Source organism: Gorilla gorilla, chromosome 4, assembly GCF_029281585.2.
Source record: "Gorilla gorilla gorilla isolate KB3781 chromosome 4, NHGRI_mGorGor1-v2.1_pri, whole genome shotgun sequence".
Classification (NCBI taxonomy): Eukaryota; Metazoa; Chordata; class Mammalia; order Primates; family Hominidae; genus Gorilla; species Gorilla gorilla.
The window spans coordinates 60,568,370-60,581,718 of record NC_073228.2 but is presented as its reverse complement, the minus strand read 5'-3'; positions in this window follow the sequence as shown (position 1 = coordinate 60,581,718).

Genomic DNA, 13,349 nt, shown 5'->3' with positions numbered 1-13,349 from the left:
TATTGCTTTTTGTTTTTATACTAGAAGTTGTTATTCAGGAAGAATAGAGACCAGGCCATATTTGTAAGTGTTGTGAAAGAAATCTTATAAAAGATAAACTAAGATTAGGCAGTATTAGGTAGATGCAAAAGCATCAGAATGCATAAGATGAGTAGGATACAAAGTGTAGTTGAAAAGCCTTGGCTGGGCACAGTGGCTCATGCCTGTAGTCCCAGCACTTTGGGAGGCCAAGGTGGGAGGATCCCTAGAGTCCAGGAGTTTGAGACTGGCCCAGGCAACATAGTGAGACCCCCATCTCTTGAAAAAGAGAAAAAGAAAAAAAAAAGGAAAGCCTTATGTCTCAGAGCTAAGTGTCTGTTTTTAAACAAATGTAGCCTTAGATGTCCTGAAAAAAATCTGTCAAGGTAAATTTGGTTTGGGGTAGAGGTCAGGGAGCACTTGCAGATGGGATGGAGAGAATTTGGAAAACAAGCAGGGTTCCAAAGTACTGAGCAATTTTCAGGAGGAGTATAAAAGCCTAGGGGATAATTCCTATGCATCTGCATAGGGAATTTATTTGATAGCTATATTTTCAGGACCTGTTGACATTTTATTCATCCTTAAAGGCCTCTTTCAGTTGCCATTTCCCCTGAAGTCTTCTCAGTTTTTCTACTAGCTAATAAGAACCCATTTCTCTCTCTTTTTTTTTTTTCTTTTTCTTTTTTTTTTTTTTTTAGAGTCTCGCTCTGTCGCCCAGGCTGGAGTGCAGTGGTGCGACGTCGGCTCTCCCAACCCCCGCCTTCCGGGTTTAAGCAATTCTCTGCCTCAGCCTCCTGAGTAGCTAGGATTACAGGCACGTGCCACCATACCTGGCTAATTTTTGTATTTTTTAGTAGAGATGGGGTTTCACCATCTTGACCAGGCTGGTCTTGAACTCCTGACCTCAGGTGATCTGCCCACCTCGGCCTCCCAAAGTGCGGGGATTACAGGGATGAGCCACCACGCCTAGCCAAGAACCATTTTCTCTTCAGACAAAAGGAACTGTTGTTTGGGGTAGCATTTTATTTATACTTATAAAATGTTATGTTACAGTTTGTGTTGTTACATGAATGTATTTGTCTCTTAAATCATGGTATAGTGTGAAGAAAATGAGTTCTCAGGCTGGAAATATCTGTATTTGAGTACTAGCTCTGACCTTTCCAACAATGTGTCTTTTTGTCATATAATGTTTATTTTCATAGGGTTGTTGGGAGGATTAAATGAAATTATATCTGTAAAGTACCTTTTATAACCTGCTAATCTGCAGGTCATAATCTAATGGTATAGAATTTTTGTTCTGTACTCTTTGATAAGAATTCTAAGGAGGTGGTTTGGAAAGAGAAATTTACAGATACCAGATGAAATCCAAAACCCAGGTATATAAGGAGTCATATGCAAGATCTCTGTCTGTTAATATGCCTCATGAAAATGACGAACCAGGAGAATCTATGGGACAGTAGGAAAAGCTGCCAGTTACTCAGATGATAATAACATTTACCTTATACATTTTTAATGGAAATCCTGCCACTGTTTACACCAGAAACAGTTTCTTTTTTTTTTAATTTTATTATTATTATACTTAAAGTGTTAGGGTACATGTGCACAACGTGCAGCTTTGTTACATATGCATACATGTGCCATGTTGGTGTGCTGCACCCATTAACTCGTCATTTAGCATTAGGTATATCTCCTAATGCTATCCCTCCCCCCTCCCCCCACCCCACAACAGTCCCCGGTGTGTGATGTTCCCCCGCTTCCTGTGTCCATGTGTTCTCATTGTTCAATTCCCACCTATGAGGGAGAACATGCGGTGTTTGGTTTTTTGTCCTTGTGATAGTTTGCTGAGAATGATGGTTTCCAGTTTCATCCATGTCCCTATAAAGGACATGAACTCATCATTTTTTATGGCTGCATAGTATTCCATGGTGTATATGTGCCACATTTTTTTAATCCAGTCTACACCAGAAACAGTTTCTATTGAGAAAATGGATTTTAATAGAAAATTCTCATTTAAAATTTGGGCAGATATCTGTATTGTTGAGTTAACCAAATGAGAAGAGAAAAATCCTTACAACGTAGCTTGTCATTTACCTGACTTGATGCAGACTGCTTTGCTTAGTAATCATGCAGCACTATCAAGACTGTGTACATAATGTCAGAATCCATCTACATAAGATGTAGTATGGACTGATGCCAAGTGAGCCTGGGGTGGAAATCAGAACTGGATGCAAATCCTGATGTTATCCGAGAACAGGCACCTGTTATATAGGCTGCGTTACTGTGGCAAAGGTAATGGTAAAACACAGACTGGCCAGAAGTATTGTGTACAATGAGACCTTGCAACTTTGTGTATATTAGTATGTGGGGGGATGTGAATTATTAAAGACGTTTAAAACTGACTGAATCAGCAACCTCTAATCTATAAAAAAAAATTCCAGACGTCCAGCTGGGTACGTTCTCGTGCCTGTAATCTTAGTGCTTTGGGAAGCTGAGGCAGGAGGATCACTTGAGGCCAGGAGTTTGAGACCAGCTTGGGCAACATAGTGAGATCCCTGTCTCTACAATAAAAGTAAACAACTTAGCTGGGCATAATGGCATGTGCCTGTAGTCCCAGCTACTCAAGAGGTGGATCTGGGAGGATCACTCAAGCCCAGGAGTTTGAGGCTGCCGTCAGCTGTGACTGCACCACCGTACTCCAGCCTGGGTGACAGAGCGAGATCTTGTCTTAAAACAAAACAAAACCCAGACTTCCTATAATTCCTAAAAATAAATGTGGGTTTGAGAGGCCTACCTTGAAATGTACAAGATCCTGGCCAGACTTCACATATCTAACAATATGCTAGGAATTATTTGTTGACATGTCTTAAAGAAATGTTCATCAGGGCCTCAGAAAGCAAGGCAGAGAACAGGTCCCTGAAATTTACTAGCTTGCACCAAAACATCAGATAAAGATAGGTTAATATTTGACAGAGAAAACTCTTCAAAAAGAGACAGTGAAATACTCTTGAGATGAATCCAGGTATTAAAAAGTTCAGGAAAAAAAATTGTCTCTGGAAAAAAAAAAGAATCAAGGAGAGACCAGGCGCGGTGGCTCATACCTGTAATCCCAGCACTTTGGGAGGCCAAAGCAGGAAGGTCACTTGAGCCCAGGAGTTTGAGACCAGCCTTGGGCAACATAGTGAGACCCCATCTCTAAAATTATGTAAATAAAAATATAAAAATAAAAAAGAGAAAGCAAATAACCCCAAAATAACTATTTTATTTTTGTTTTTTATTTTATTATTTTTATTTTTTTTGATACTGAGTCTCACTCTGTCGTCCAGGTTGGAGTGCAGTGGCACAATCTCGGCTCACTGCAACCTCTGCCTCCCGAGTTCAAGTGATTCTCCTGCCTCAGCCTCCCAAGTAGCTGGGATTACACATACAGGTATGTGCCACCATGCCCGGCTAATTTTTATATTTTTAGTAGAGACAGGGTTTCACCATGTTGGCCAGGCTGGTCTCGAACTCCTGACTTCAAGTGATCTGCCCACCTCGGCCTCTGTAAGTGCTAGGATTACAGGCGTGAGCCACCGTGCCCAGCCAACTTTTATTTTAATAATAGAGATGCAATCTCACTGTGTTGCCCAGGTTGGTCTTGAACTTCTGAGTTCAAGGGATCCTCCCACCTCAGCCTCCCAAAGTGCAAGGATTACAGGCATAAGCCACTGTGCCTGGCCAAAATAACTATTTTAATCTTAAGTTAAAAATAGTACAGACCAGGCACAGTGGCTCATGCCTGTAATCCCAGCACTATGAGAGGTCGAGGTGGGCTGATCACGAGGTCAGGAGTTTGAGACCAGCCTGGCCAACATGGTGAAACCCCATCTCTACTAAAAATATTAAAAAAAAAAAAATTAGCTGGGCGTGGTGGTAGGCACCTGTAATCCCAGCTACTGGGGAGGCTGAGGCAGGAGAATCACTTGAACTTGGGAGGCAGAGGTTGCAGTCAGCCGAGATTGCTTACTGCACTTCACTTCACTCACTGCACTGCACTTCAGCCTGGGTGATAAGAGCGAAACTCCGTCTCAAAAAAAGTAAAAGGCTGGGCACGGTGGTTCACACCTGTAATCCCAGCACTTTGGGAGGCTGAGGCAGGTGGATCACCTGAGTTCAGGAGTTTGAGACCAGCTTGGCCAACGTGGTGAAACCCCGTCTCTACTAAAAATATAAAAATTAGCCAGGCATGGTATCATTTGCCTGTAATCCCAGCTACGCAGGAGGCTGAGGCAGGAGAATCACTTGAACCCAGGAGGCAGAGGTTGCAGTTAGCCAAGACTGCGCCACTGCATTCCAGCTTGGGCGACAGAGCAAGACTCTGTCTTAAAAAAAAAAAAGTACAGTAGGGAAATTATAGTTAACAATAATTTATTGTATAGCCTAGGCAACATAGCAAGACCCTGTCTCTACAAAAAACCATTTTTTTAATTAGCTGCGTGTGCTGGTGCACACCTGTAGAGAGGCTGAGGCAGGAGGATCACTTGGTCCCAGGAGTTTGAGGTTACAGTGAGCTATAACTGTATTATGCCACTGCACTCCAGCCTGGGTGACAGAGCAAGACCCTGTCTCTAAAAAACAAAATAAAAAATAATTTGTGGTATATTTCAGAATAGTTTCTAGCACAATGTTTGTGGTAATGGATATCCCAATTACCCTGATTTGATCATTATACATTGTATACAGGTGTCAAAATATCACATGTACTCCAAAAATATGTACAACTATGATGTATCAATTTAAAAAAGGAAAACATTCCAAACATCTCTCCCTCTACGTGTATATACAGATAGGAAGACAGATGGATGGAGAGATGAATGAACAATAAAATATATAAAGGAAATCATACATGATACATTTTAGGGACAGTTTTATAAGTATTTGATGTATTTGAAGATCAGCTGTTAGCTCTCATCGACACTGACTGTCAGTAGATTTTTGAAGGTAGTAACAGATACATAGGTAACCAAAGTATAGAGAGCTTGTTTAGTGAATCTTCATCCTTATTATGTTTTCTAGATGACCACACAGGTATACACTATGGGATAGTCCTTATCTTTTGGCCCAGACAGCTATGTTGAACTTGGTATCAATGTGCACATCTGGAGTCCCCATCTCCTTCATGGTGAATTTCTGGATCTCTAAGTGCCTCCTGAGGAGCTTGCTTTGCTTTTTTTTTTTTTTTTTTTTTTTTTGAGATGGAGTCTCACTCTGTTGCCCAGGCTGGAGTGCAGTAGTGTGATCTCGGCTCACTGCAACCTCCACTTCCTGGGTTCAAGTGATTCTCCTGCCTCAGCCTCTCAAGTAGCTGGGACTACAGGTGCACACCACTGTGCCTAGCTAAAATTTTTTAAATTTTTTTTAGAGATGGAGTTTCACTATGTTGGCCAGGCTGGTCTCCAACTCCTGACCTCGTGATCTGCCCGCCTTGGCCTCCCAAAGTGCTGAGATTACAGGCGTGAGCCACCGCGTTCAGCCCCAGGGCTTGCTTTTTGAAGCCCACTCCACGGAGGCACCTGTGAATACTGATGGTGTATTCTCGGGTTACCACCTGGTAGATGCAGAATGGCCTGTTCTTTTTGCCACCCTTTTCAGGAACCATTCTGCCAGGCCCAAATTGGAAAGCCTACATGATAAGTTTTAACAAAAATAATATTTTATTGGTGGTCATCTGAGTACATTTTGCAGTTTTCCTCCTTTTCTCCAAACTCTAGAAATGACAGGAAGAAAGAATTTAATGTATTCGTAGAAGCATTTGAAAACAAGACGAATTCTCTTACGAGAAATTCTCTACTAAAATTAGATGGGAGTGAATTGAAGAGGGTAATGGCAGTCCAGTGTATATGTGGGAACTCAACTCATAGTACTACCTCAAGAAGTGGGAGCTCTATTCTCACGTTGCCGGTGGTGGAAACTGGAAGCAAGATGAAGACTCATTATGGGAGCTGGTACGGTGCAGACCCATTCTCCCTGTACCCACCCTGGCCTCCCATCTGTAAGTCATGCATCTGGAACCACTATCTCCAGACAGGAGCAGCATCTCAGAGGTAGAGCAATGCCTCAAGTGGCTGACAATACCAGGGAGAAATAAGGAGCACTTAAGCCTGGAACACTAGCTGTGGAGGCATCTTTTCTTGTATCATACTCTACACATCTTCCAGTCTTACTGAAAAACACATGGAGTGTAAGTTCCAACAATCAAATCTGTACCTCCTTCAACTACACCCTAACTCCAAGGCCAGTTACTTTCTCAAGTCAAGAAAGTTTCAATCTAATAGGAATCTCAGTGGAAAAAACTGCACTTATGGTAAAGAATTTTCACATACTTGAGTACTCTTTGAAACAGAATTTAAAGAAAACATCTTCACTTGAGGAAACAGCTAACAGAATTGGAACAAACCTTTAGAAATAGCATAACACTGTCAGCTGGGTGCAGTGGGTCATGCCTGTAATCCCAGCACTTTGGGAAGCCGAGGCAGATGGATCACCTGAGGTCAGGAGTTCATGACCAGCCTGGCCAACATGGTGAAACCCCTTCTCTACTAAAATTACAAAAAAAAAAAAAAAAAAAAAAAATTTAGCCGGGCGTGGTGGTAGGCACCTGTAATCCCAGCTACTCAGGAGGCTGAGGCAGGAGAATTGCTTGAACCTGGGAGGCAGAGGTTGCAGTGAGTCGAGTTCACACCATTGCACTCCAGCCTGGGCAACAAGAGTGAAACTCCACCTCAAAAAAGAGAAGAAAAGAAAAAGCATAATACTGTCAAAGAGATGCACAGATATTGTATCCATGAAGCAAGAATGGGTGTTATAAAAAAAAGGAACCAAATTGGAGATCTTGAAAATGAAAAATGTAATTTTTAAAATAAAATAATAAATGTTGATTACAAAGTGGATACACTGAAGAGTGAATTAGTGAGCTAGATGTTTGGACAGGGAAATTCTCCCAGAATGCAGTAGGAAAGGAAAGGAGAAGGATGGACATGTGAAGGAAAATTTAGGAGACATGGAGGGAAGATCCAGAAATGCTAACATCAGTCTAATAGGAGTGCTAGACATTGCAGAAAAAGGAGGGGAGATATGGACAGTGTTCCTTGTTACTTCTGCAACTGTCATTCTGTAACCCCTCTTCCTTGCTGGCCATCCTGTCTCCCGCTATAGAGGCTGAAAATGTACACAAATTGCTTTTCCAGCCACCTTTGTAGCTGCTGCATGGGTGGATAACCCAGTCTCAATCAATGGGATCTGACAGGAATTCTGCTAGGCAATTTCTATGAAAGGTACTTCTCCACAATACCAAGAGGAGCATAAGGAAAAACTGCTTCCCTGTGTTTGGATGTGCTATCCGGAGCTGCAGTGGCCATCCTGCAACCTGAAGGGAACAAAAGCCATTCTGAGAAGACAGAACAGAAAGATGATTCTTGAATCCTCACATACTTTTTTTTTTTTTTTTTTTTTTGAGACAAAGTCTCGCTTTGTTGCCCAGGCTGGAGTGCAATGGCACAGGCAGCAATGGCGCAGTCTTGGCTCACTGCAACCTCTGCCGCCCGGGATCAAGCGATTCTCCTGCCTCAGCCTTCTGAGTAACTGGAATTACAGGCTTCTGCTGGCACGCCCAGCTAATTTGTGTATTTTTAGTAGAGACAGGGTTTCACCATATTGGCCAGGCTGGTCTCGAACTCCTGACCTCAGGTGATCCACTTGCCTCAGCCTCCCAAAGTGCTGGGATTACAGGCGTGAGCTGCCGCACCTGGCCATAATTTTGTTTTTTTAGTAGAGACAGGGGTTTCACCATGTTGGCCAGGCTGGTCTCGAACTCTTGAACTCAAGTGATCCGCCTGCCTCGGCCTCCTAAAGTGTTGGGATTACAGGTGTGAGCCACGGCACCTGGCCCTCATATACTTTAGATATTTGACAATGCAAATACCTTCTTCGATTCTCCTGTTACCTAGCAAATTTGTATATGTGATGTCTTTCATGGGTAGAAATAATTTTGATGTAATCAAATTTTTATTTGTTTTTCTGTATGGTTTGTACTTTAGAAGTTTTAAAAATTTCTTCCTTGTCTCTAAATCACAAAGTTCATCCTACATTTTATTCAGTTAACTTTATAGTTTTTCTTTCACATTTCACTCCTTACTTCATCTGGAATTCACCTTTATATATGTTAGGTCGCATTCTAGTTTTATTTTCCTCCATATAGTGAATCAGTTTTTCCAGCATCACCTAATAAATCATCTCTTCTTTCCCCATTGATTTGTGATGCTTTCTTTATTTTACATCAAGTTCCCATATAGAAATGAGTCCTTCTCTGAATTCTCTACTTTGTTCCGTTGGCATGTCGCACTGATGCCTTATCATTATGGCCTTGCAGTATGTCTTAATATTTGATAGAGCAAGCCTCCCTTTCCCCATTTACACTAAAACAAAATTTTAAGTTACTTTTAATTTTTCTGTAGAGATGTGGTCTCACTATGTTGCCCAGGCTGGTCTTGAACTTCTGGGTTCAAGTGATCCTCCTGCCTTGGTCTCCCAAAGTACTGGGATTAGAAGTGTGAGCCACCACACCTAGCCTTACCCTTGTTTTTAAAGATTATCTAATCCACCAATGAACCTTTCTCCTTCGTATACATTGTAGAATATTTTATTGTTTTATTTTATTTATTTGTTTGTTTTTTGAGATAGGATCTCACTCTGTTGCCCAGGCTAGAGTGCGGTGGTGCTATTATGGCTCACTGCAGCCTCAACCTCCCAGGCTCAAGTGATCCTCTCACTTCAGCTTCCTGAATGTCTGGGACTATAGGCATGCACCACCACACCTGGATAATTTTTGTATTTTTTGTAGAGACGGGTTTTTGCCACGTTGCCCAGGCTGTTCGCAAACTCTTGGGCTCAAGTGATCCTCCTGCCTTGGCCTCCCAAAGTGTTGGGATTGCAGGTGTGAATCACTGTGGCTGCCCATGACGTATCTTTAATTCAAGCCTGATAGCAGCAGCTGCAGGGAGGCAAGAAAATTGAACTGCTGTCTCTACCCAGAAATTTGATATAGTATTTATACTTTGGAGGGAAAATGAAAGGAAATGCATATGTAAGGTAATTGAGACCATTTATAACTTAAATGATGAATAACAGACATATGTTATCAATCAACTGATGCTTTTTTTTTTTTTTTTTTTTTTTTTTTTTTGGAGACATGGCCTCGCTCTGTCACCCAGGCTGAAGTGCAATGGTGTGATCTCAGCTCACTGCAGCCTCGACCTCCCAGGCTCAAGTTATCCTCCCACCTCAACCTTTCAAGTAGCTAGGATCACAGGCACTTTCCACCACACCCAGCTAATTTTTTTATTTTTGGTAGAGACAGGGTTTCGCAGGTTTGCCCAGGCTGGTCTTGAACTTCTGGGCTCAAGCGATCCACCTGCCTCAGCCTCCCAAAGTGCTGGGATTACAGACATAAGCCACCATGCCTGGCATTTTATGCAATTCTTTAAAATATGTTTTATGAGCTTTGGATAGTGAGCACAGTCCCCAGTTGGTAGTTTTTTAGCCTTTGTCCTCATCCTTCTCCCTCCCCCTGTAGGAGTCCCCAGTGTTTATTGTTCCATCTTTATGTCCATGTGTTCCCAATGTTTAGCACCCACTTATAAGTGAGAACATGTGGCATTTGTGGCATTTGGTTTTTTTGTTCATGTGTTAATTACCTTAGGATAATGGCCTCCAGCTGTATCCACGTTGCTGCAAAGGACAGGATTTTTTTTTTTTTTTTTTTTGAGAGTCTCACTCTGTTGCCCAAGCGGTGGCTCAATCTTGGCTCACTGCAACCTCCGCCTCCTGGATTCATGCGATTCTCCCGCCTCAGCTTCCCAAGTGGCTGGGACTACAGGTGTGCACCACTACGCCCAGCTAATACTTTGTATTTTTTTGGTGGAGACGGGGTTTCACTGTATGTTGGCCAGGCTGGTCTCGAACTCCTGACCTCAGGTGATCCGCCTGCCTCAGCCTCCCAAAGTAGCTGGGATTACAGGTGTGAGCCACCACGCCCAACCAATTTCATTCTTTTTTTATGGCTGTATAGTATTCCATGGTAAAAACAGTAATTTTTAAAAAGGCTCAGCTTGGATTAATTACACACATATACCAAAGTTCAGCTATATGATGTTTATAAAAGACACATGTAAAACAACATAGAAAACCTAAATATTAAGAAATGAAAAATGATAACATCAGACAAATAGTAACCAAAGGACATTGGGAGTAGCAATTGAATACCAGACAAAATCGGATGTGAAAAAAAATTAAAGGAGCATTTTATTTTGATAAAAGGAAGAATCTACCTAAAATAAATTAGCAATCATAGAAATAGTCTCACACTATTAGTATTAAGGAAACATAAAACAACAAGATACTATTGCACTTTTTATTTTTTTTAGCTACTTTGTTAACTGAAACTATTGCACTTTAGATTGCCCAAAATGTCAAGTACGGGCAAAGATGTGGAGAAAATGATAAGCTTTCACAACTCTTGAGATAGGGATAGGGTATATTGATATAGAGTCATTTGGAAGAGCAATTTGGCAGTATCTAATAAAATGAAAATGAATGCCTGGGTGCAGTGGCTCACGCTTGTAATCCCAGCACTTTGGGAGGCTGAGGCAGGCAGATCACTTGAGGTAAGGAGTTCGAAACCAGCCTGGCCAACATGGTGAAATATTGTCTCTACTAAAAACACAAAAATTAGCCAGGTGTGGTGGCATGTGCCTGAAATCCCAGCTACTCAGGAGGCTGAGGCAGGAGAATCGCTTGAACCCAGGAGGCAGAGGTTGCAGTGAGCTGAGATCGCGCCACTGCACTCCAACCTGGGCGACAGAGCGAGACTCTGTCTCAAAAAATAAAAAAGAAAACAAATGTGTTTTTATAATTAAATGATTATATTTCTGGGTATACTGAGAAACTTTTAGATGCATACAAGAATGATCATGGTAGCATTGTTTGGAAGTGCAAAAAATCAAAGAGTAATAATCTCAGTGTCCGTTAATAGAATGGATAAATAAATGCAGACTAATCATACAGTGGTATATACACAGTTAATAGGGATGAATTAGCTGTATATGCAGTTCACTCAACAATACAGAACAAAAAAAGCAAGATGCAGTACAATATATTTGGTATGGTACCATTGAGTAAAGAAAAAAGCATTATTCACACATAGCAATACTATATATCATTGCTGATAATAGATATCTATCTGTCTATATATCTCTAAATACCAAAAAAGCTAGATGGAAAAGGTTTTGCTCTGCATTGGAGGGATGGGAGTGGGAATGGTGTTTAAAGGGAATATTAGCTTTCTTTATAATATTTTGTTTTTTAAAAAAATCAAATTTGGCTGAGCATAATGGCTCATGCCTGAAATCTCAGCACTTTGGGAGGCTGAGGCAGGCGGATCACTTGAGGTCAGGAGTTTGAGACCAACCTGGCCAACACGGTGAAACACCATCTGGCATGCGCCTCTAGTCCCAGCTACTTGGGAGGCTGAGGTAGGGGAATCGCTGGAACCAGGGAGGTGGAGGTTGCAGTGAGCCGAGATCATGCCACTGCACTCCAGCCTGGGTGACAGAGCAAGACTCTCTCTCAAAAAAAAAAAAAAAAATGACATTTATAATTGTTAATTCTGAATGATGGGAATGTAGGTGTTTATTTTATAATTCCTACTACTTTTTTTTTTTTTTTTTGAGACAGAGTCTTGCTCTGTTGCCAAGGCTGGAGTGCAGTGGCACGATAATTCATTGCAGCCTTGAACTCCTGGGCTCAAGTAATCGTCCCACCTTGACCTCTCAAGTAGTTGGGACTACAGGCATAGCCACCATGCCTGGCTAATTTTTTTTTTAAATTTTCCTTTTTTTTAAATTTTTTATTTTTTGTAGAAATGGAATCTTGCTATGTTGCTCAGGTTGGTCTTGAACTCTTGGCCTCCCCAAATGCTGGGATTACAGGTGACAGCCACTTTGCCCCACCTAATTCCAACTACTTCTTTCCCTTTAATGTTTTTTCTTGGAAATTGACAACTAAAAAACAAAAGGAAATTAAAGTAAAATGGAAGAAATGGTTAAACATTAGTAAATATTTTTCATCTAAGAGCTATTATTTCTCAGTCTATCTCTTCAAAGTTAAGAAAAAAGATATGAAAATCACTAAGTAGTAGAATCATTATATGTTTTAGCTACATGTTTTATTATTGGACACTTTTGTTAACATCTTACTATGGAAAGATGAAGAAATTGAAGTTAACACTCAGCTTCCTATCTTCTCTCCTCATCCCATTGCTTTTGGTAGTTATATTATCTGTTGAGGTTTATAGCATTTACATTAGGTCCTGTGTAGTCTCAGTTCTATATTCAGGTGGAATCACTGCTCACCACCAGAAGTACTTTCCCATTACTGATTTATTTGTATTGATTAATTATTAAATTAGATTTTGTTTCTTTCTTTCTTTTTTTTTTTTGGAAAAGCTCTTTGTCTTAAATTCCTTGGATTTTTTCATGTTGAGACTATCTCTTTTTCTTATATTTGAACAACATCTTGACTGGGTATCATTTTCTTGGGCCACATTTTGTCTCTGAAATTTGTGGCATGTTTCATGTTTTTCTGGCATTGAACCTTGCCTCAGAGAGGTCTGAGATAAGTCCAATTCCCAACTCTGCTTCACCCCTTTTAGGCAACTTGCTTTATTGTCTGGTTGGTTGTGTTCAAGGAATTCTTTCTTTAACTGTAATGTTTAGTGACTTAACTGGGATAGAGATCAGTAGCTACCATGCTGTGTCAGTTTTTTTTTTTTTCTTGGAACATGGTGTGTTATTTCCATCTGTAACTAATTTCCTTATTTATTAAAGAGAAATTTGAAAGATTATTTCTTTGAATAATTTTCTCATTTTCCTGTTTTATTCATAAAGTTCTTTACTTCAGGGACATTAGTTAACTTTATAACAGATGCCATGTTCTTCATACCTATTGTCTTCTCTCTTATTCCTTTGTTTTCATCGTCTCCTTTCTCAGCTTTCATCATCTTTTATCTTTTTCTTTTTTTTTTTGAGACGGAGTCTTGCTCTGTTACCAGGCTGGAGTGCAGTGGTGCGATCTCGGCTCACTGCGACCTCCGCCTCCTGGGTTCAAGCGATTCTCCTGCCTCAGCCTCCCCAAGTAGCTGGGACTACAGGCGCGTGCCACCACGCCTGGCTAATTTATTGTATTTTTAGTAGAGATGGGGTTTCACCATATTAGCCAGGATGGCCTCAATTTCCTGA